The following is a 21,018-nucleotide window of genomic DNA, read 5'->3' on the forward strand; positions in this document are numbered from 1 at the left end:
AGGCATGCAGAACTTCCTTGACCAAGGATTGAACCTGCACCCTCTGCAGTGGAAGTGTGGAGTATTAACCACTGGATCACCGGGGAAGTCCTAGAATTTTTTTAAGTTACACTTAAAACTCAAAAAATCTTTCAGGCTAAATCTTTGAGATTTTCCTAACAAAGATACCCTAACCCTACCTTCATCAAGATCCTTAGCCTCACTAAGCCTCATTTTAATCATTTATAAAACAGGTAAATCATAATTTATTTAATGAATCACTAGATTGTTCTAAGTATTTAGAACAGTGATGCCTGTAGAGAGAGCGCTGAGTGTAGTGCCGGCCCCAGTGAGGGCTTCTGAAATGCTACGTACAATAAGTACAACTGGGCAAATAGCTTTAGTTCCATTTTACAGATGAGGAGACTGAGGCTTAGAGAGTTGAAGTAATGATGAATATAAGTTAGAAAATAATGAGGCAAGAATCTCATATTAGTAGTATAGTGATACAGTGCAGTTACTTCTAAGGGAGATCTACAGTTTGCTTCTTGTCACTGGTTGTTCTGCAATCCCTAAATGGCTGATTAGTCCAGTCTTCTCTCCAAATGGGATGAAGGTCTGCACACTGGCACCACCTCCTGCAATGCTTACCTGGCTCTCTCCCCTAATCCTCTCACCCATCTCAGCCCCCAGAAGAACAGCCATGCTCCCTAGACTAACAGAGGTATACTTTCTCCATCCCATCCAACCAATTGCTCACACTTGGGTTACTGTGAGATGCCATTGGAAATGTTGATATTTACATCCATTAGAGGCTGTACCCTGGCCTTCCTCTCTTTCCCTTCTGTCTCTTCTTTGTCCACTTTCCTTTCTTTCTTGATCCCCTTTCTTTCTCTCTCTCTCCCTCCCTCCTCCCTTTCCCCCTTCTCCCCATTTTCCTTCCCCTCACCTTTCTCATTCTTCCTTTACCTCCCCTCCTTCTTCTGCCTCCTACACCATCACCACCATCCTTATCATCACTACCACATTCCCTTTTAGAGGGTCTGAAAGTCTTGAAGGCAAATAGACCTGGGTTTGAACCTGTCTCTCATAATAGTTGTGTGACTATGGGCAAGCTAATTAACCTGTGTCTAATCTTTCCCCTTTCTAGAATGGAACAGTTGATGATAATAAATACTGGTAATGATGGAATTAGAAATAATGCTAGGCACACTGTGCCAGGACATGTGGGTATATGTTCCTCCTTGCCCATTTCTCAGCATCCTCCCCTGCCTTCATGCCCATCACGAACCCCCTGGCTGCAGTGTGTCAGCCCATGTGATGCTGCCACAGGGAGAGGATATGGTAGTTTGCCAGCAGCTGCATTCTATTTGGTTCAGATGGTAGTAACACTCCTCACAATAATAATCAACCCTTTGGTGTAGACTTTGATCCCTCATGGGTTTGGTCCAGGCACTTCAGTTGACTTTGAGAGCACAATTCTGGGACGTTGACCAGGTAGGGACAGATCTTACAACTTGCTAATTCAATGGAGTCAGGACACCTGTGAGGTCTCTGAGGAGACAGACAGACTCTCCTCCCTAGAGAATGCACCAGCTTCAATCCATGCTCATTTTGAATGGCAGTTTCGTTTACTGGCTCTGTGGGCTTGAGTAAGTCCCTAAACCTTGTTGGACCAGTTACCTTCTCTGTACAGTCTACCTGTCTCACAGGGTCACAGTGACGATCAGTGGTGAAAACATTCCATAGACTGCAGAGCGCTGTATAAGTGTGATTGATTACTTCTTTTTAATTTACATTAAAATCTAGGAAGTCTTATCATTCTCCTTCATTCTGTCAGTGTGAGGTCAAACCAACTTTAAAAGGAACTTTGAAAATTCAGAAAATCACGTTTGGAATAGTACTTGAGAAACACTATTTTGAAGCTTTAAAACTATACACATATTTACATCTTCTTATGTATATATTAAATATATTATTATATATTTATGGGTTATTATGATGAGTCACTGTTATAACCCAGATGGTAGAATTTTTAAGGCAACAAAACACAGTTTTATGTTAGTTAGCATACGTGCAGCTTCTGATGTGATATAAACATATCTTTTACCTTGAGCTTTATTGGTCTTCTATTTATTTACCCTGCCCCAATCATTAGAAATTATTTTCTGAGGCATAAATGACAACTATAGGAGCCCCAACTGACCCATCTTTGCTTTGCTATAAACTCGATTATATAGCAGAATAGCTAAAGGTACTGAATACCAATGTTTTGGGTTTGGAATTTTATCACTCTCTCTGGCCATTGAGCCTACCAGTTATAAATTACATTTTATTACCTTCTAGAAAAACAAATTAACTGATGGGCAATTCACATTCCATATGCAAAATGGCTAAACTGAGAAGTAAGACTCAGCTGGACAAATTCCCATTCTTCCCACTGATGGGAGCGGGGAGAAGGGGGAAAGGGATGAAGAATGTGTTTGTTTTGAAGTAGCTGAAATAGGTGACTTAACAGCCCGTGCTGTTACTTGACATGACGTAACAGTGGGCAGGGAATTCTCTGGCAGTCCAGTGGCTAGGACTCAGTGCTTTTACCCCTAAGGCCCAGGTTCAGTCCCTGGTCAGGGAACTAAGATCCCACAAGCCATGTAGCACAGCCAGAAGAGAAAAAATACCAGTGGACAGTCAGAGTGATATGTGGGCCATCTCGCCAATATCACCTCCATTCCCTTTCAAGAAAAGAGAGCAAGTGAAATAAGTCAGAAAGATAAAAACAAACATCATATATTAACATATATATATGGAATCTAGAAAATGGTAGAGATGAACCTATTTGTAGGGCAGGAATAGAGACACAGATAGAGAAAATGGACTTGTGGACACAGGGTGGGAAGGGAGGGTAGCAAGAACTGGGATAGTAGCATTGGCATATATACAATACCATGTGTAAAAGAGATAGCTGGTGGGAACCTGCTGTATAGCATAGGGAGCTCAGCCTGGCGCTCTGTGGTGACTTAGAGGGGTGAGAAGGGGCTGTGGCAGGGAGGTTCAAGAGGGAGGGGATGGATACATAGAGCTGATTCACTTCACTGTACAGCAGAAACTAACACAACATTGTAAAGCTGCTATACCCCAACAAAAAATAAAAATAGAAATATAATAGCTAATTAATCTAGAAAAAAATAGAAAGGAGGGCAACAGATGACAGTTGATGTGACCTACAGAGTCAGTCCCCATGCTTATTTGGTAATTTCTTCTCTTGCTCATCTTGGTTGGATGTTGGTTAGATGTGATGTCACTTGGTAGCTGCTTTCAGTCTTTAAAGAGTTTTCCATATTCCTTTTGTTAGTCATCTTTGCTTGCATTCAAATGAGTTTATCCTCCCAGCTTTTTTATACTTTGCCTTATGGTTGTTCATTTTTTGCTTCTGCTTCGTTTCTGCTTCATAATTTTCCTAATCTGCTTTCTAGACAGTTTTTATACCTTCTTTTCTCTGATTCCCTATCTAATTTCTACTCCATTCAAGGTGGATGTGGTTTAGGTCATCTTGGGAGGGTCAAGAACTGTGTTTCCCAAAGCACACAGCATACAAACTATATGTGGGCTTAAGTGGCCCTGGAGACAATGATCAGTCATACCCAGACATGACATTCAATGACACTGAATCACACGGTGAGCAAGTTGTTCCAATTCTCTCTTAGTCTTGCTGATTACTTCAAGGGAAAAGTTTCCATTTGGTCTCTCTTCATCTATCATTTCCTAGTCTCCCATTTTAAGAGTGGAGAAGGGAATGGCACCCCACTCCAGTACTCTTGCCTGGAAAATCCCATGGATGGAGGAGCCTGGTGGGCTACAGTCCATGGGGTCGCTAAGAGTCGGACACGACTCAAGCGACTTAGCAGCAGCAGCAGCAGCATTTTAAGAGTGCAGGCCTCAGGCTGAAAGCCTGTGGCATGAGATAGTACCTAGCTAGAGTTGTTTTTTTAAGGATTGTTTTGGTTTTTATTATATAAATATGTACTTTTTCTTCTTGTTACCTCCTATTTATGGCAAGTTTTTTTTTTTTTTTTTAACAGTCATGATATAAAGTCTCTTCTTTAAAAGAGTATGTGTGCACATTCAGTCGCTTCAGTCGACTCTTTGCGACCCCATGGACTATATAGCCCACCAGGCTCCTCTGTCCATGGGATTCTCCAGGCAAGAATACTGAGTGGGTTGCCATGCATTTCTCCAGGGGATCTTCCCAACCCAGGGATTGAACCCACATCTCCTGAATTGTAGGCAGATTCTTTACTGCTGAGCCACCAGGGAAGTCCTTAAAAGAGTATATGTAACTTTAAATGCATAATGGTTGAAAGAAAAACATTAAATGAAGTAAGCACAAAGAAATGGAAAAAATATTAAGGTGGTAGCATGGGAACAGTTAAAGTTTGGGAGATAATGGCTTAGAATCACTTCTTCAACATTTGTTACTTTTTTCTTGATTTACAGAATTATAGTTCATTTTCAAAGCATACTTGTTAATAATATCCAGGTCTAGACACAAGTCATTCTACTTCTGAATTTCTCCAGTTGAAATTATACACTGATTATGTCATGGTCTCTTTTAACTCCCTTTAGTCATAGGGTTTTGACAAGCTTCTCTTCAAATAGACACTGAAAATCACTGAAGTTCCATTTGGCAGACTAGGGCAAGTATTCTGGTTTAATTAACTATTCAGAGTTCTACAATCTGTACTTATTTAAAAAAAAAAAATCATCCTCCCTCTTCTGCCATGAGGCAGAAGATAAAGCCATAGGATTTTAAGAATTTGACATTTATTAAGAATTCTTCAAGGTGATCTCACTAATCCCAAGCAATGCAAACTCTGCAATGTTTCTCTAAAGAGAAAAAGGTCATGTGTCTTTTGAAGACTACTCAATCTCATCTATAGAAAGGAAAATTTTGGTCTTAGAGAATAATATTCTCCTCCACCTCTCTTTTCACCCAGCAGGAAAACTCTCTAAGATGTCTAAGTTTATTTTTGGAGGTCCAGTTGGATCATCCTGAAGAGCAGAGGCCTTTGGCACCCCCTGAAAATATCTAGGTGGGCTTCAGTATGCAGACATTGGGAGAGAACTACCTGATCTCCGTTCCAACCTGCTGCCCAGTATAGAGCAAGCCCTCTGAATAAACCAGACCAGGTTGGCATCTGTGCAGCTGATCCTTGTCCCGCCTTCTCTTTCAGGCACAGAGTCCCTGCCATCCACACCCACCTCTTCCTTTCCTACCAAAAAAGTCAGGCCTTGCCCTCACAGTTCCAAAGTAGGTACAGGTCAAACCATTGTGTTAAAACCATAACCCACCTAATTCTTGTAAGAGGAAGTGAGTCAGGCGTAGGTCATAGAGTGATTGCAAGGTAATAATTACTTGTGGTCCACTGTCCCACACCACTTGACACCAAATCCATCCTTGTTTTTTTTTTTGCGTCTACTCTGATATCTTTAAATCTCTGCACGCCTAATGACTGCTCTGGTGAGGGGTAGGGCCAGTTCTTGTTTTAGCTGCTTTGCCGTGTCTGACTCTCTGTGCTGCTTTTACCTTGGGAATACTAAAGATGGGTTTTCTTCCTGATCACAGTCTTTGCAGTGTAGCCTTGCTCCCTACAGTGACGGCCCATTAAAGGGCAACTATGTTTCATAGATTTCTGAGCACCGTTTCTTGCATTTTTTTCTTTGAAGACTGAGCCTTGTGACTAGCAAAGGGCCACCTATAGGTCTTCTCAGAAGCCTTAGATCTGAGGTCAAGACTTTGCTTTCCTGGAAGTTCAGTATCTGTCCCAGTTGATTTGGGTGATCCCTGGATTCCTGTCCTTACTCTTGGCAGCTGGAGGGAATTAGGAGCTTGTTCTTAGACTGGCAGCTGGAGTTTTGACTGATGCAGTCTTTTCAAGGCAGCCCCAATAATTACTTGATCACAGAGAGCCTGATCTATATCTTCTTTATTGCCGTTATAGGGTCTCCAATTTTAATAAATACGCTTTTTTTTGGTCCCCCTTTCTGGCTCACTGATGATTTAGCAATTTTGTCTGCATAGCTCTACAGCTGATGAAAGTGAAAGTGAAGTCGCTCAGTCGTGTTCGACTCTTTGCGACCCCATGGACTGTAGCCTACCAGGCTCCTCCCTCCATGGGATTCTCCAGGCAAGAGTACTAGAGTGGGTTGCCATTTACACTCCCAAATACCTGCTCGAGTTCTCAAACATTAGGCAGTCTTTCCAAAGTACCACATGACTTAATTTATCTATGAATCTCAACTGTCAAGCTTTGAATGCTCTCTGTTAGTGTTATTCAATTTCCTAAATGAGGCAATGCTTGTGAAGTGCTTTGCACAATGCCTGACACTTAGTAAGGAATCAGTAAATGTGAGCTATTGTCACATTTACTGTGTTTGGTGCTGTTGCTGTTTCACTTCTGATACCTGCCATTTTTGCAGTGTCTAAGTGGTTTTCCCTAGCCAGAGTCTAATTTTTGTTCCCCAGTGCTATGGTAATACTCTTGAGGAACATGCCACCTTTTGTCCCCATCCCCCATGGATTCCACCACTGTCTGTCCCAGAACATGAGCTTATACACTTATGGTGGCAGGTGGTCCAATTGGATTTTAAATCCATTGGTCAACTTTCTATCCAAGGACTCTGGTCAAGTCTGACATCTACTGCACGTCTTGATCCAGGAATAAGTTCAATCTCTACAGAAATTCAGTATTTAAGGTAGAGAGGAGAGGACTGAAAGACTACTTCCCAACACTTATCTCTCCAAGGGGCGCAAAATAATTAAGCTCCAGCAAATCTGCATTTATTTCCTCTTCCTTTCTAAGAAACTTGCCAAGCATTTTATCCCTTTCCAGGATCCTTAAAGAAGACTGTCAGGTGTTTTTAATGTCAACTTTCTCACTACTCACTGGCACTCACAAACAAAGAGAGAATGCACACCTATTTAGATCTCCTGCAAAGTCGCTGCCATTTCCAATTACCAATTCCCTCTAGTTTTTAGAAGGAAAATTTAGTCTTTGTTATATGTGTGTAGATATAGTTCCCTGGTGGTCTAGTGGCTAAGATTCGGCACTTTCACTGCCGAATTTTTTTTCCAAATTCGATTCCCCATCACTTGAGTCTGTCAAGCAAAACTGATGTACAGAAGACATGCCAGGCCATGCAGTCCTGTATTTATAGCAGATTTGGGCTCCAAATGCTATTGCAGTTCCTTGATGAGATCTGTGTTTTGCCTTCTTTTAAGGGACCCAAGTTTGCTATATAAAACTGTAAGTTTTATGTAATCAAATGTATCAATCTTTTCTTTATAACTTCTGGGATTTGTGCTATATTTTTAGAAATCTTGCCCATCCTAGAATCACAAAAATATGCATCCATGTGTTCTTATAGGATGTCTGTGATTTTATGTTCTACATGTATATCTTTGATCCATCTGGAACTTATTTTGGTATAAGAACTCAGATAGGGACCCAGTTTTACTTGTCCCACCCACCCAAAATGGCAAGTCAGTCAATCCGATTACCATTTATTGAATAATCTACCTTTTAAAGAAGTCCTTTAAATAGCTAACTTCCCCATGTACATTTTAATATGATTCAATTTATATAAGCTCTATATGTGCATTTATAAAGGTTCTTTTTAAAACATAATGACTGAAACAGCTATGTGGCTGTAGACAGTTGTTTAAATGCTCCTCCTCAGTCTGTTTCCCCACCTATAAAAATCAAAACTACATTACCTTGCAGCAGTCTTGTGAAGATTTTAAGTGCAAAATATGGAGATGCTTCTACCTTGATAAATGACAATTTCTTTCTGTTCAATTTTCTACAATAAAGCAATTTTTGTAGAAAAAATTTTGTGGGCCCTCAGAACAAGCATCAAATTGGGGTCTTAGATTTGGTTTCTCTTTAGTTCCTGAGCACACAAACATGGCAAAAGGGTCATGGCTTTTTCAGCAATGACATGTAATTGTTTTCCTTTCTGGTCAGTGCTTAAGAAAGTGAAAGTGAAAGTCTCTCAGTTGTATTTGACTCTTTGCGACCCCATGGACTCTACAGTTCATGGAATTCTCCAGGCCAGGATACTGGAGTGGGTAGCCTTTCCCTTCTCCAGGGGATCTTCCCAACCCAGGAATCGAACCCAGGTCTCCCGCATTGCAGGCGGATTCTTCAGGTATCTTATTTAATCCTCTTGAGGTATCAAACTTCACCTTTTTGGTTCCCCAAATATTTCAGCAAGTTATGGTGCTTGGGACAACTGGAACCACACAGATATGAGTTTGAATTCTAGTTCTGCCACTTACCAAGTATGTGACCTTTCTTGAGGAATAACTTAAAGGGGGAGAATAACAGCCCCTATGGATCCTTGCATATTGCAAGCTCCATGAGGACAAGATCTTTGTCTTGTTAATCACAGTATCTATCCCCAATGCCAGGACAGTGTTTGGTGTGCAATTGCCACTTATTAAATCAGTATAGAAGGAAGGAAGAAAGGATGGGTGGATGGAAGGAAAGGAGTTAGAGCAATTAGCAAGTAGCTACAACTGTTAGCTGTAAGTGGAGGTCAGAGGTAACAAAAATTTGGTCCTGCCTTCTGAGGTTGGAATCTGGATCTAAAAGCTAAGGTGTATAGCACTTCTATATGAAGCATAACAAAATCCACAGTATCATATGTGAAGTGAAGTGAAAGTCATTCAGTTGTGTCCAACTCTTTGTGACCCCACACAGTGTAGCCTGCCAGGCTTCTCTATCCATGGAATCCCCAGGCCAGAATACTGGAGTGGGTAGCCTTTCCCTTCTCCAGGGAATCTTCCCAACCCAGAAATCGAACCCAGGTCTTCCTCATTGCAGGCGGATTCTTTATCAGCTGAGCCACAAGGGGAGCCCAGGAATACTATAGTGGGCAGCCTATCCTTTCGCCAGCGGATTTTCCCAGCCCAGGAATAGAGCCAAGGTCTTCCACATTGCAGGCAGATTCTTTACCAACTGAGCTATCAGGGAAGCAACAAAGTGCTTTGGGGACAAATGGGAAATAATGAATTTCAACTAGAGGATTAGGGAATTATTTCATGGAAGAGGGCTATGTTTATGTTGGACCTTAAAAGAAAATAGATTTTTTATTTTTTTTAAAGAGAATTGATTTTCTAGGCTGGGGGGAAAGAAAAACACAAAATGGGGTAAGTGTTTGTAAGTAATATTCCAGGACCAGAGCTTAGTGTGAGTAAAGAGAGTGCAAGTCTGGTAGAAGAAAGAGTATCTGGAAGGTCAGTCGTGGCTGCCTTGAGTGTTCCACTGTAGCGTTTGACAGTTCACATACTTGAAGATTTTAAAGTTGCTAGTCATAGGGACAGATTGTTATTGATATTAGGTTTACTGATTCATTATTTGTGTTCATTATTCAGAAATCAGTGCAAAAGATGAATTAGTAGGAGTAAGCATTTTAAAAGCTGTTGTAATAACTCAGGGGAGATGTCCTCACAGTCTAAACTCAAGAGCTGCCGAGGAATGGGGAAGGAGGAAGAGATGAAAAGTGAGGGGAGCGCAGAGTCATAGGTATTTGAGAGTCTGCTAGGCAGTTAAGTGATGTTTCCTGAGGTCAGAAGCACAGGAAGACAGACAGGGTCAGTTTGGTCAGGGAAGTGTTGAATTTAAAGATGTCTTCTGGACACTCAGTTGGAAATAGGGCATTGATCTCCAAGAAGATGTCAGAAGAAGTAGAGACATGTCAGCATTCACCCGTCATTAATGAGATGATCAAAGTTGCTTTTTAAAGATGTTTACAGTCAACATAAAATATAGAAATGGAAGTATCTCAGATCAATGAGGAAAGGTGAATTATTCAATAAATATTGTTGATAAAACTGGCTGGCTTTGTGGTCAAAAAAAAAATGTGGCACCCCATCTCACACTGTATTCAAAAATAAATTCCAGATAAAGCTAATGTGAAGTTGAAAATATACAAAGTCATAAAACTATTTAGATAAGGAATAGGTATATATATAAGTATACATATACACTTATATGTATCTGCCACCTTCCCAGGTGGCACTAGTGGTAAAGAATCCACCTGTCAATGCAGGAGGCATAGAGAGATGCGGATTAGATCCCTGGGTCAGAAAGATCCCCTGGGCGAGGGCATGACAACCTACTCCAGTATTCTTGCCTGGAGAATCCCTTGAACAGAGGAAGCCTGGCAGCCTACAGTCCCTAGGGTTGCAAAAAGTTGGACACGACTAAAGCAACTTAGTACACATGCACATAGGTATATGAATGGGTGTATGTATGTTCAGTTGCTCAGTCGTGTCCAACTCTTTGCAACCCCATGGACTGTAGCCCATGAGGCTCCTCTGTCCATAGGGTTATCCCAGCAAGAATACTGGAGTGGATTGCCATTTCTTCCTCCAGGGGATCAGCCCAATGCAGGAATCAAACCCATGTCTCCTGTGGCTCTTACATTGGCAGGTGGATTCTTCACCACTGAGCCACTTGGGAGGCCCCCAAGGTATATGAATATACACATTTAAATTGATTTCCATATCTATATATTTATTGAAATCTGTGAGCTAATGCTGATACCTCCAATATCAATTCAACACCACAGTGTTTATTTTCTTTCTCCTTTACCTTATTTTTAAGTCTCTTGTATGACACTGAGAAACAGCTCTCATTATTTTTTTTTCATTATTTTTGATATATTTATTTATTTGATCACCTTCACAGTATGTTGGCTGTTCCTTTCTCTGAATAGAGCCCTTCTCATCCTACTTGAGTTCTGATACCCAATGTCAGGCCATACATCTGGATCAATGTCTACCTTGCTTTGCCCCATATGATGGCTGTAGGACTGAATTCGTCAGAAAAGGGAAAGGAAGAAGAAGAAGAGGAAAGGAAAAGGAGAAAAGACCTTGCTGTTTATTTATTTCTGTTTGTTTATTGAGTGTGCATCAGAGTGATCCACCTTTGCAGTTGGATTCCCAAGGACAGAGGAGCCTGGCGGGCTATATAGTCCATAGGGTCACAAACAGTCAGACACGACTGAGTGACTGAGCAGACACATGCACCAAGAGACAGCTGAGAGCACTACAGTGTGACCTGGCATAGCCCAGTCAGTTCAACCAGGGCTTTGTGGTGGTGTTTTTTAGAACACATATCCAAGTGACCTTTTTTGAATGGGGTATTATTTGAAATGATGAATTTACTTAAGAATGTGCTGCCCATTGGTTTAAAATAGAAAATAAATATTCTAGGGTGCCAAAAATCTATACATATATATACATATATGTTAATATATTTGACTCTATTTCATTCAGCTACCGTTTATCAAACATTTACTGTGCTTAATGCATTTTGAGAAAAATAAAGTATCTCCCAGAGCATCACTGACATTCACGAGTTCACAGTCTCACTGGGGAAATTAAACACAGAGACTTAAAACCAATAAATACAATTTAAAAATAAGCAGTTCAACACAATTCTGGTGCAAGCTGGCGCCAGATGCCCGATTTTCATGGAGCCAAGTGGATGAAGATATCATTTCTGCAAGCCTGGTTTATCTGGGGCTGGCACTGAAGCCTGGTAGGGCAGGTTGAAGACTCCCTCTTACTAAAAGGGAGACAGCCCGTAAGAGCAAGTTTTCTTTCCAAGGATGTTTTATCATAACCATTTCCTGCCAACTAAATAAAAATTGCTACCATTCTGTACATGCAGAACAAAGATATGTCTGCAGATCCTAATGGATCATTGCCCCATTCCCAAATAGAGCAGGTCTATGATCTTGGGGTTTCTTCTACCACCCAGACTCCAAATGCGAGCTTCTCCTGGAAAAATGAGCATGGGAACTCTGACAGTCTCTTATTTTGTTACATGAATAATACAAATTCTTTTTTAGAAATTATACACAGGCAAAAGTGCAAACATTACCCATAGTCTTACAACTTTTGAAGCAAATACTTTCAGAAATTTCTTTCTCTGTGTTTGTATAATCTCAAGTAGGTAATGTAATTAGTTGCTGTATGTCAGTTTCCTCATCTGTAAAATGAAGATAATAGTAATATGATCTACCTCATACAGTAAGGGCAAAATGTGAGTTAATATACACAAAGTGCTTTGAATAGTGATGTTGCATGGTAAGATCTGTAAAAAATAATATTACTTATTTTTATTTAGCATTCATCTATCTAGATTCAGCTATTTTTATCAAGTGAGAAAGAAGTGTTCCTATTTCTTTGTAGCTTGTTTTATTTCATGTAATGACATTACACAAACTTCTTTCCTTGTATGAAAGTTTTAAATGTGCAAAGAGACCAGTAGATTGTTTGAGTGATTTTTCTAAAGTAAAAAGTAGTGTAGGGAATGGACCCTGGTCCTGCAAGGGTATTAGTTCTAGGTGATGAGGTAAGTTAGGGCAAGGCCTGGATCTGTTAATAATACTTTCTGAAACCAGAAGGCTGGGATGCTCTTACATATAATCTTGAGCTCCTCTAGCTCATAAGTTTTCAAAATTGTTAAAACAGTAAAGCCATGTTTTCCCCCAACAAAATCTTACGTGGATCTCTACCCAGTAAGTAAAACAATTTAAAAACATCAGAATAAATGAGATCACCAAGGCTGCTTGACCTGGTAGCTCAGATGGTAAAGAATCTGCCTACAATGCAAGTGACTGAGGTTCAATCCCTGGGTCAGGAAGATCCTCTGGGTAATGGCCAACTCCAGTATTCTTGCCTGGTGAATCCCATGGACGGAGGAGCCTGGTGGGCTATAGTCCATGAGGTCTCAGAGTCGGACACGACTAAGCGACTTTCACTCTCTCACTCAGGCTGCTTGATTAAGAAAAATTAGAACTGAAAAGATATGGATGATCATCACATTCTTAGGTAGCATCAACTTCCATGCAGTGTTAACTTCTGTAGCCCCGGCAGCCCCACTGCCATAGAATGAAGTATTAGAACCGGTGTTCCAACACCCTTATTTTTCTAATAAGGAAATGAAGCCCTTGAGGTGTTGTGTAAAACCACTTGGGCTTTTAACATAAAATGTCCCCAAAATAAAAATAATTTGATAATAGGATGAAAATAAATATTGCACTGAAGAAAGTATCTGGAATGGTTAAACGTATTATCCACAAAACACACTTCTTTTCCATTTAAATGATTACCATATAGTTCTCCAATTAATAAAAATGGAAATGGTCAATTAACTTAGCAGCTGTTCTTTATTGTTTTGCATTATCCTCATAGCTTGTAAGCACTCAATTGTGCTGACTATGTAATTCGTATTTTATTCCATTAGTGGATATAGATTTACTGATTATCTCTAATAATTAAACTATTCATTTCAACTTGTGAATCAGCATCTCATTTTCTACATATCAGCTCTTTTTGTCTTTTAAATATTCATCCCATCATCTGTAATTTTAGTTGTTTTCTAATTTCGAGGCTTGTTTACGAGACTCAGGAAACTACTATTGACAAACAATTTCCTTCACTAATTGAACAAGGCCGGTCTTCACTGATGGAAACGAAGTTGATTCTCTGTTAACCCTGTGACTTCCTCCTTATACCTGGACATTTGGTGCCTATGTCTTAGTGCCGTTATAGCTACTCTACCCTGTTTATATGAGCACTGACAACCCCCTGACCTCTGTGTTGGGCACAGTCCTGCAAAACTTTATATGTATTTCATTTTTAAAAAACAAAAAAAGGAAAAGCAGTTCTCACAAATGATCCAAAGTCAAGGTTTTAAAAATTACATTGAGAAATATATCATATATGAAAAAATGTATATAAGGGTTTACAGAAAAGTGATTTGCTCTTTCAAAAATTAATGGTATCATAAAATCACACTTGCTTATTATAGACAGTTTAGAAAATATGTTAAAAGTTAAAAATCTAATAACATAACTGAAAATCACCCACAAATAAATCTACCTTTCATTGTTTTCTCTCTATATAATACACACACATATATATATATACATCTCTATCTATCCAACCAGTCCATTCTGAAGGAGATGAGCCCTGGGATTTCTTTGGAGGGAATGATGCTAAAGCTGAACCTCCAGTACTTTGGCCACCTCATGCGAAGAGCTGACTCATTGGAAAAGACTCTGATGCTGGGAGGGATTGGGGGCAGGAGGAGAAGGGAATGACAGAGGATGGGATGGCTGGATGGCATCACTGACTCGATGGATGTGGATCTGAGTGAACTCCATAAGTTGGTGATGGACAGGGATGCCTGGCGTGCTGCGATTCGTGGAGTCGCAAAGAGCCAGACACGACTGAGCAACTGAACTGAACTGACCTATACATGTATACATACATATACCAAATATAAGAATAAGTACATATACATTTTTACATTTTTTGTGTCCATTTTCACTCAATAATATAATGTGATTATATGCATTAACATGAATTGCATGTTTTTAAACAATCTAGATTTTAAAAACATCTTTATTTCCTCCGCCTTTTTTTGAATTCTGACTTTTTCTTACAAGTGTTTTCTTATTATGAATAAGATTTTGATGCAGAACTTTAGGCATAAATACTTGTGCTCATCTCTTTTTCTTTGTGCTCATTTTTTCTTTGTGTTAAGGTCATATTTCCTGATGTCAGATTTTGTGACTAGATTGACATTCTCTTAGTAATACTTCTAAATCTATTCTAGTCAGTATATAAATGATTTCAATATTAAAGTTCCTGGAAGAATTGTTACAGGCTCATGTCAATGACACTGGTGAATTCCGGTTCCTGCGTTTACTTGGTTTACTGAGCTTTGGTTCCTGTAAATCTTTTGGCTTCTGAAAGTTTCTTTTGGACTGAATTGTATCACATGATGATGAATATGCAAATAAAATAGACTTAGATTTGATGGATGTCCAGATTTAATGGGAAGACTGCATCCAGCAAATGAGAGATGAGTAAAGGCAGACAAGGTAGAAAGGAAAGGAAAGGAAAATCAAGTTGTGGAGTCTGAAATTAGAAAGAGAAAAATCAAGTGAGTCGTTGGGCAACGGTGCCAAAGGCAGCAGAAAGAACAAGATGAATGAATCAAAGAGACATCATTAGATTTCATCAGAAAGTGAGCATCATTTACTTTTGAGCAGTTTAAGTGGAGCAGAAATAAGGATAGAAGTGATGGGTGGGGATTGTACCAAGGAAATGGAGTTAACATCACACAAAGCCTGAACCTCTTTTCTTGCTCTGTGTTCTTTCTGCTGGTTAGAGTACTATAATACAGACAATTTCATTCATTTTCTCATTCCACAGGTATTTATTTAGCACTATTCTATATGAGGCACTGTGCCAGGGCAAGGCAGCATAGCAGTGGATAAGACAGACATGTTTCCTGCTCTGATTAAGCTTACCTTTTATTAGAGAGACAGTTGCTTAACAGGAAACAAGTCATCAAAAAAAAGAAAACAGTGTGAGGTGGTGATATATGTGAGTTAAATTAGACAGAATAGAGGTAGATATTGTTTAAAGTCAGGGGAAAGTTCGTTTACCTATGATAGTTAAAGTAAGTCCTTCTGAAAGGTGATATTCGGAGAAGAAGCCAACATAGGGGATGAGCATTTTTGGCAGAAAGAACAGCAGTTAGAAATCTGGGAGATGTGAATGAACTTAGCTTTCTCTAGAAGCAGAAAGAAAGCTCATGTGACTGGAATGGAGTAGATGAAGGAGAGATTGGAGTGGCTAGTGAATGATAGAGAAGAAGATTAGACATGCAGATGGAAGCAGGTGGCCTGATCTTGTAGGTCCTTACAGGATTTTGAATTTTGTTCTAAGTGTAGTTGGAAATCAACTTTGATAGAGAAATAAGCTTGAAATCAAATGATTGTGCCTGTGCCTGGAAATAAGATTAGCAGGTAATATGTATATCTGATTCACTTTGCTGTACAGTAGAAACTAATACAACACTGTTGAGCAACTACCCTCCAATAAAAAATTTAAAAAATTAAAAAATTTAGCAGGTAGAGAGGACATATTCTTGTTTTGTCCATTTAACTAACCTTTCCCATTTCTTCTGGTAACTGTAGCCACTTGACCTACCCCAAACCAGGGACACCTACTAAACAGAGCCTGACTCTCTCTGACCTCAAGAATGCACATATCACCTAAGTCAGGCCAATCAGGGTCCCATTCGTCTGGCCACAGGGACTGGCCCAGGTAGGAGTATATGATTTAAGCCAGAACTATCACGTTTGTTCCCTAATACAGGTAGATGCTGGATGGGAAAAACTGTCTCCATCCTCTGGGGTCACCAAACAGGGATGATGCAAGCATGACAACATCTGTGACCACTTCTTCCCTCTCCTACTCTAGATTTCTTCTATTCTCACCTCCTCTGCATAGAGTCACTTGTGTAATTGGAAAGAATAAGGTGAACACACAGAATTAAGCTGAAAATGGAGAGAGAGAAAACGATCTAGAGCTAGCAATTGACACACTTCCTCACTTCCTAACTCTCCCAGAGGCCAACTTCTTCCTAGACTTCCTGGTTGGAGGGCCTGATCAAATAAATGTCTCTTTTTTGCTCAAAGTAGTTTGAATTTGGTTTCTGTCACTCACCAACCAAAGAATTCTGACTACTGTTGTTATTGTTGTTTAGTTGCTAAGGTTCCTCTGTCCATGGGATTTCTCAGGCATGAATACCAGAGTGGGTTGCCATTTCCTTCTCCAGGGGATCTTCCCAACCCAGGGATGGAACCTGAGTCTCCTGGTGAATTCTTTACCACTGAGCCACCAGGGAAGCCCATCCTGGCTCTTACAGTATGTTAAAGAGGGGAAAGGAAAGTCTGTGGACATTTACACACATTCTCCAGGCTTTCTCACTAGAAATAGGGTATGCGAACAGATGGGATGTGTATCACTTGAGACTTCAGTTTCTGCAACAGAGACATTTACAGTAAATTCTCCAGTGACCAGTCACTCTTTCTCTCATACCTTCTTTCCAGTGATATGCTGGTACACTGGCTTCTTTGGCGGAAAAAAAGAACTGATTTGTAACATTTGGCAATTTCTGTTCTATAAATCCTCCCACTATGGCAGATTCTACCAGCAAAATTCCTAAATGTGAGAATCAGTACGACCAGGCTTCAGCACACAATCGCTTTCCTCTCTCTTCCTGCGTGCAGTCTCCCTCCCTCCATTCTTCCCTCTTTTGTGCAGTCAGCATTCCTCTCTGCCACGTGTCACCCACAAGTTCATCTAGGGTTTCCTCCCCGTTCTCTGAATCTCAACAGCATTATCATCCTGTTTGATGCCAATGACACAAGGTTATTGGAAGGAACAGAGGTTTTAGTGTTGTGTTTAGTTTTAGTCACTTGCGACCTTGAATACGTTACTTAATTACACAGAGCCTTGGTTCTCTAATCTATAAAAAAAAAAAAAAAAAACCTGTGCCTCCCACATAATGGATATGAGGACTGTACAAGACAACTGATATGAGAAATGCCAAGTGAAAGCTTTTGTCTTTCCTAGGCCATCAGGGAGAGTGTTAACACCCCATCTGTGCCCCAGGGCATCCCCCAGCCCCCAGGGTTATTTCTTGCCATGAGCATTGCACATGTCTCTCCCATCACTTCGGGAACTCTTTGACTGCAGGGCTTTGTCTTATTCATCTTCATACCCCAGATCCTGGCTCAGTGTCTGGAACATGGTAGATGCCTAATAAATAGTAAAGGAATACTGTCTTTCTTACCCATTTCCTATTTGATCATGGGAAGAGCTGGGAGAGAAAGAATTGGGCTGCAGAAGAAAATAGGAGGAAAAGGTTCGGGGCCGAGGAGACTGGTTGGGATGGATGTGGGCCACCAGCATAGCAGGTGGGCAAGGGTGGGAAGGCTGGCATGGAAAGCTGATTTGTTAGCATATGGGTTGCTGAGTTCTCCCACGGGCCCAGCTCATTAGTTTACTTGGTACACAAAGCTGAACAGAGTCCAGGGGAAAGATAATTCACTCAACAGCATTCATTCTTTTTTCCTCTCTTGTTTATCTTAGCTGCTAGTGCTCATGTCGTATCTTTAAGTTTCTTTCACTGATTGCCTTTTTGCTTTAAATCTTTAAGTTATTTTTTTCCTTCTTGTCCTGGAGATATATGAACCAAAGCCAATAAAGTAAGAGCTCTCTTTTTCCTTCACAGCTCTGAAAGCTTTACATAAGTGTTTCTTCACTTCTATTTTATGGCCAGGACCAGATGCAGAAGTGCTAAAATATTTTGATAAGAGCTGTCCTGGCAGTACTTCTTGCTTTTACAGCTATCCAGAGGGAGAGAACTAGCTAGGAAGTCAGCCCACAGAGAAGAGAAGGAAGCTATGAAATCTCTCTACTGACCGAGATTCTCAATTAGTTTAAAAAATCACTTGGATGAAGAGAAAAAGAAAATTTAGGCCATAGAGCTTTCAAAATGAAAACTAGTAAGTAAATTTGAAGGCTATCATAATTCCTAATGTTCATGGGGATGAGCTCTTTTGAAGTTTATAAAATGCCTTTATATACAAACATATCCTGAGACCTCGAGTTAAACACACACTTCCCAATCCCATAGTACCTGTAAAGGTAGGAACTATTAGTATCCTCATGGAACAGTTGAAACTAAGGCCTAGAGAGATTAAGTGACTTGCCCAAGTTTCTATAGCTCAGCGATCCCTAATCATTCTGGCTCCAGGGACCGGTTTCATGGAGATAACTTTTCCATGGACTGGGGTTGGGGGAATGGTTTCAGGATGAGTCAAGGGCATTACATTTATTGTACACTTTATTTGATTTTGTGGCAATCTCAGGATATTCTGCTTTGACTTTAGGATTAGGGTTATGTTCCTATGAGAATCTAATGGTATGGCTGATCTGACAGGAGACAGAGCTCAGGCAGATTTGAGTGATGGGGAATGGTTGTAAACAGATGACGCTTTGCTTGCTCACCTGCTGCTTACCTCCCGCTGTGTATCCTCTGCACTGGTCCATGACCCTGGGGGTTGAGGACTCCTGACACAGCTGATTAGTGGTGACACTGGCATTTAATCACTATTGTGTTTAGTCGCTCAGTCGTGTCTGACTCTCTGCAACCACATGGACTGTAGCCCGCCAGGCTCCTCTGTCCATGGGATTCTCCAGGCAAGAACATTGGAGTGTGCGGCCACTCCCTTCTCCAGGGGATCTTCCTGACTCAGGGATTGAACTCAGGTCTCCTGCATTGCAGGCTAACTCTTTACCATCTGAGCCACCAGGGAAGCACTGCCTCTCATCTGTTTTGCAGAGAAAAATTCAGAAGTGTAGCAAGGTTGAGTTGTACAAGATGCCATGGAACAGGAAGCAGAAGGGTGACGTTTTTTATTTCTCCACTCTGCAATGGGGTTACTCTGAGCCTGTCTTTTCTCATATTCTTTTCCATCTTAAAACTTTCCCTTCATCTTGACCACTCTTTTGTTTCACTTCATTCCACCTCATTCTGCCCTCTCGGTGTCTTTTGGGGGCTCTGTTTTCAACCCTCCTCCTGGATTCCACACATGTGACTGTGTTTCAGGTGATCTCGCTGGGTCCTTACCTTGTGCCAGGAGCCCGTCACCATGCATACAAATATTAACTCATTTTTACCCCCCACAGCAAACCTAAAAAGCAAACACTATGATTATCCTTATTTTCCAGATGGAAAAAATCAAGTCACCTCACCTGCCCAAGATCACACAGCTAATAGGCAAAGAAGCCAAGCACCAAGGCTGAGCAGTCTGGCTTCAAAACTTCATCCTAAATCATTCAGCTGCCTCTCTCTGGGAACTTGACTTTACCTATATCTGTCCTTCAGGATACGTTCACGCATAACTTTGCCTGGACATAGATGTTCTTGATGTCATTGCTCTCTCTTCCTTTCCATTGTGTGAGGTTAGGCAGTATGAGTTGGGAAGTGGCTTTCAAGAAAGGAATTTGTAAGGGATATAGATGGGATGAAATTAAAATTCACAGTCTCTGAGTCTCAGTTCAGGATTCCATTTATTCATTAGTTTGTTCGTTCATCAGCCTGATGTTGCCTGTGACCTCCTTGAGAAGCAGTAGCAAAAACTAAACAATTAAGCTACTTAAAGGATGGCTCATGATGATAAACTGTTGAATAGTTCACGGTATGTCTGCAGCTATAGGAAATACGTCATTTTCCAAAGGGAGAGAGAAATGCAGCCTGACAGAAGGGAGGATAACCAACATGGGAATAGATAATAAAATAAAAATTCTGAATCCAATTTCCTTTGGTAAGATGTATTAGATTTTAATCATCTAAACCAAATGGCTGAAACCCATTGAAAGCCAGATCAGCTGAATTTTGCCTCATGTTTGTTTACGTAAGCATCTTCCTTCATTTGCCATTAGATTAAAAGCTCCTTGCATATAACACTGAAGGTTACTCATCTTGGTCTCCTGCTAAATGCCTGGCGCATTGCCTGGCACATAGCAGGTGCTCAATAAATGTTTATTGAATTGAATTAAAAAGAAAACATTCATTACTTATCAATTCTATACTCACCCCCAGAGAAAAAAAGAATAAATGTGATGTTATGCTCTATTAAGTGCAAAAATGAAAACAAATACCATCTCAAGGTTGTTAATTTAAGAATGCGGGGACTCTGAAATGAAACCTCTCTACAATGGAGAGTTGCTTGCAAAGCATTTTCTATATCAAGGTTTACTATAACAATACCACAGAATAGTCCAAAGGTTTTCTATTCTAATTCCCAAATTTCCAAGATCAAATAATAAAAACTCTCTGAAAAGCACAAATAGTCACTCATTATATTTGATCTCAGTTTAAAGTTTGTCTTTTAACCTACTTATGTTTGAGGTAGAAGAACACAGGAATTAGAAATAGGCTTGTTAGTTTTTCTGGATATGTTCAAGTTTTTTTTTTTTTTTGGGGGTGGGGGGAGAAATATATAAAACCCTTATCCTTTTCACTGACATAAGAACAAATTGTGTGAGATACACAAGGGTCTGCTGCTAAGTCGCTTCAGTCATGTCCG

This window comes from Bubalus bubalis, chromosome 6 (genome assembly GCF_019923935.1).
Source record: "Bubalus bubalis isolate 160015118507 breed Murrah chromosome 6, NDDB_SH_1, whole genome shotgun sequence".
Taxonomy (NCBI): Eukaryota; Metazoa; Chordata; class Mammalia; order Artiodactyla; family Bovidae; genus Bubalus; species Bubalus bubalis.